Below are 4,802 nucleotides of genomic sequence, written 5' to 3' on the forward strand. Positions count from 1 at the left end.
AGATGCATCTGATCATGCTCCAATTTTGGTGAATTCGGCAAATACTGCAAAGCCAAAAAATTGCCCTTTTTGCCTAAACAAATTCTAGATGGATCATATGGAGTTTACTTCAATTGTGGGGAATGCATGGAATATAGAGTCCATTAGCTCTTCCCCCATTCCAGCCCTGGTGCAGAAGCTAAAGAAATTAAAACCCATCATTCGGGATTGGTCGTGCATTGCTTTTCCAAATCTAGACTTGGAGGTAAAATCCTCCAATGCTGATCTTGAGGAAATTCAGTGCCAGGTAGATGAAGAAGGTATGTTTGATCGTCTTTTCGATTTAATGGTTAAAGCAAAAAATCGATACTCAAAGGTCTTGGAAATTCATGAGAAAATGTGGGCAGAGAAGTCCAAAGTGAGATGGTTAAAGAATGGGGATAGAAACTCCAGACTCTTTCATGTCACGGCCAAGGTGAAGAGATCGAAAAATGCGATCAGATCCATTCTAAAGGAGGATGGGAATGTGGTTACTGATCAAGATCATATGGGGTCTTATTTAGTGGATTTCTATGAAAATTTTCACAGCCGTGCGGATGTGGAAAAACACCTGGAAATTCTTGATGTCATTCCCCCAATTATTAATCAAGATGATCGGTTGGTGCTTGACGAGATTCCCATGGATGATGAGATCAAGATGGCTGTTTGGGAATTAGATCCTGCTAGCTCTCTTGGGCCGAACGGCTACACTGGAGCTTTTTTTTAGGAAATGCTGGACTATTATTCAAAAGGATGTTTGGAGTGTGGTGAAGTCCTTCTTCTCTTCAGGTATGCTTCCCAATGGAGTTAATAACTTTTTTCTCTTATTAATTCCTAAGGAGGAGGGTGCCCACACCTTGGACAAATTTCGGCTCCTATGCATGGGAAATTTTTTTTGCAGACTTGTTTACAATATCATGGCCACTCGACTCAGTGCTTTCCTTCCTAAGATAATTTCTTTAGAGCAAGGAGCCTTCCAGCGTGGTAAACTCATTCAATCTAATATTGGATTGGCCTCTGAGCTTGCCAACCTGATAGGAAAGGCCGCTAGAGGGGTGGAATGGGTCTTAAAATTGATATTAGGAAAGCCTTTGATACTCTACCATGGGAATTCCTTTTTTTTGACTCTTAGAAAATTTGGTTTCTTTAAAAAAATGATTGGATGGATTAGAGAAATTCTTAGTTCTGCTAGAATTTCAATTCTTTTAAATGGTGGTCCGATTGGATTCTTTGGGGCTACCAGAGGTCTTAGACAGGGTGACCCTATATCTCCACCCTTGTTTATTATTGCTGAAGAGGTCTTTTGCAGAGGCTTAAAGGAAGTGGGAAGAAAAGGTCTCATAAAACCCATTGCTGGTTCTCGTGGCACACCAGTTCCTTCTCACCTGTTGTTTGCAGATGACATATTCATTTTCATGAATGCCTCTAAAAGATTTGTCAGCAACATTAAATCTTTTTTGGAGAAATATCAGAGCTTCTCTAGGCAACATTTTAATTTGGAGAAGAGCAAGATGTTCCTCGCAAGGATCCTTGCTGATAGGAAGACTTGGATTGTAGAGAAGATGGTCATTCCCATTTGTAATTTTCCAACTAAGTACTTGGAAGTAGAAATTTTTCAGGGAAGAGTCAAGAGAGAGCCTATTTTATCTACCATGGATAGGATCAAGGCTCGATTAGCAGGGTGGAAAGGAAAGCTTCTCTCTCTGGCTGGCAGAGTGGAGCTGATCAAATCTGTTATATCAGGAATGCCCCTTCACAATTTCTTTGTTTATTGGTGGCCGGCTACCCTTATCAAGTGCTTAGAGAAATGGATGAGGAACTTCATCTGGATGGGAGAGATTGATTCCACCAAAGGCATCACGGTGAAGTGGGAATCAGTTTGCAACCCAAAGAGAGAAGGAGGTCTGGGAATTCGCCGGTTTCATGATGTTATAAAGCTCTTCTAGCAAAAATGACCTGAAAAATTAAAAATGAAGACTCTGAGCTTAGCAGACTAGCCAGGGCAAGATTCTTAACTATACATAGCCTCCTAAAGAAAGGCTACAAAGGCTCCTCAATATGGCAAGGCATAAAAAAAATGCGGAAGTTTGTGGGAGAAAATGAGAGATGGATTGTGGGAGATGGTAAAAAGATTTACTTTTGGAGACAACTGGATGAGTCCGAGATCAATCTCTGACATCTCCTGCCTTGGGGAGGACGCTTTTAGTAACCATTTTCATACAGTGGACCAATTTATTGACAACGGCATGTGGAAGCTGCTTATCGTCGAGTCGAACCTCCTAAATCTAGCTTTTGATTCTATTAAGAGGTTGCCCCTCCCCTCCATTCCCATGGAAGATAAGTGTATGTGGAAGCTGGAACCATTAAGAATTTTTCTGTCAAGTCTGCTTGGGAAGGCATTAGGAAGGCAGCTCCGGTAGTCTCTTGGGCTTCGCTGGTATGGAACAAGGACCTCCCGCCGAGACTATCCACCTTGGCTTGGCGCTGGGCTCACGGGAAGCTACCTACTGATGATAAAATTCAAAAGAAAGGGATTTACCTACCCTCGAGGTGTGACCTATGCATTTAGTGAGGAATCCTTCAACCACCTTTTTCTTGATTGCAGCTACTCTTCGGAAATGTGGAACAGGGCAGTGGCAATGTTCAATGTGGTTTGGACTAATCAACCCACTATGGCGGATGTGATAAAATGGTGGAAAAATATGGGTAGAGGCCGGTCCTTGAAGAGGCCTTGGATGATTGGGTTGGTTGTGATAATTGAGGCTATTTGGAAAGAAAGAAATGGTAGACGCTATGAGGGCAAGGCATGCTGCCCTTCCTTGGTGGTGAACACTGCAATCAGGGATGTCTCTTTCATTTGTAACGGTATGAAAATCTCTCCCTCCAATGTTGTAGATCTTATTCTAGCTAAATTATTGCTACTATCAATTCGCCCTTCTTCTGCTCTGAGCACCCTGGAGGTTTATCGGTGTAAGCCACCCAGACCATGGGTGAAGCTAAATGTGGATGCTCATTCCCTGGGTAATCCTGGCTGAGCAGGTGGTGGTGGTAGCTTCAGAGACCATAATGGAAAAATGATTTTCTCATTTGGATTTTTTATGGGTATAGCTACAAATTTTCAAGCGGAAACTTGGAGCATCATTAAGGGTATGACTTATGCTCGCAGTTTGGATGCGAGGAAAGTTTGGATTGAAACTGATTCTTCATTTGCGGTGACTTTGTTTCATCATAGGCTCATTCCTTGGTTCGTGTACTAGGAGTGGTCCAATCTTCTTGGGTATATTGATTCTATAGAATGGAAGATCACACACTGTTTCAGAGAAGCAAACCCCGTGGCGAATTACTTAGCCAAAGAAGCAGCAAAGTTAGGTGTATCTGGAGCCAGAGAAAGCCTCCCTCGGTCTGTTATGGATGAGTTATTTTTAGATGAATCTGGTCGCCCTTGCTTCAGATTGTATATATAGCGGTTGGGAGCCTCTGCTGATGGCATTGCCGAAGGTGGAGGCCCTCATCTGCAGGCGATTGGGAGTTTCTGATGATGGCAATGCCGAAGGTGGAGGCTCTCGTCTGCTAGTTTGTTGAGTTTTTTTTTTTTTTTCTTTATGTATCTAATTATTTTTTCCTCCTATTTAATAAAATTTCGACCTTCTACCAAAAAAGAAAAGAAGGCAAAATTACTGTGAAACCATTTTAGCTAGTTCTATATACACCTGCAAAATTACTGTAAAACCACAGGTCTCCAACATATACACCTGTAAATATATATATATATATATATATATATTTGTGCTAAAAGGTTAATATTAGAGCAAACACCAAGAAAATACGAAAATAAATAGACAAATCTGAGAAAACTTCCCATTCGGATCGCCACCAAAATATGTTGGAGCAGGTCAATCTTCAAAATGGGTCAAGAATTGGAGACAAACTTAACAATTAATTGTATTAAAAGATGAAAAAATAGAATACAAGAAGAGAATGAAATATCTCAGGCATAAAACATAGGCCTTACTAATCTAACGACTCCAACCCTCACTTTCCGCATTGCCATCAGCAGGAGAGGGACTAGAGAACACACAAACCTTAAAAATTAAAATCCATCAGGACCATTGAAAATGAAATCTTATTCTACCCTGAGCATCTATTTGAAGTTCTTCATGCATGCTAGTTTCCAACTTACCTAAAAAATCTGCGAAACCATTAGTGGCTCTGCCTGTTGGACCGGCTGGGAAGTCTATGCCATTTGGTTTGTAATTTGCTTTTGCTGTTGTATTAAGGAAATCATTATTGCCACAATCTACAATAGAATCTCCAAATATGTATAAGGCAGGGGCCAGAGGACTTGAGCAGTTTGCCAAGAAGAACTAAGGAAATAAGCAAAGTGAGATTAGGAACATGAGAAAGGTGTCATCCATGTCTATCATGAATTATACCAAACAATATTTATAGGAAGAAGGAGAGATTCTGATTATATTTCTCTAATGAACAGTGAATGATTAGTATCAAATTCAGAAATCATGTACTAGCCGACCTCGATCTGGTAGTTGAAATAAGGTTTACAGAAGCAATTTGACTCTATGACTTGGTATCGAAAGAACAATAAAATACAAAAGTAGTTTGATGACTTGAGGCTTTATATTCCTATATTTTATTTCTCTATCTCCCACAAACTTTATATGTATCCATTGCTCTCTCTCTCTCTCCCTTTTTTTTTTTTTTAATATCTTTTATGGGAAAATTAAGCACTCTACCGATCTAGCGTATGCACTGGCTGATAAGAGCAT

Source organism: Macadamia integrifolia, chromosome 14, assembly GCF_013358625.1.
Source record: "Macadamia integrifolia cultivar HAES 741 chromosome 14, SCU_Mint_v3, whole genome shotgun sequence".
Taxonomy (NCBI): domain Eukaryota; kingdom Viridiplantae; phylum Streptophyta; class Magnoliopsida; order Proteales; family Proteaceae; genus Macadamia; species Macadamia integrifolia.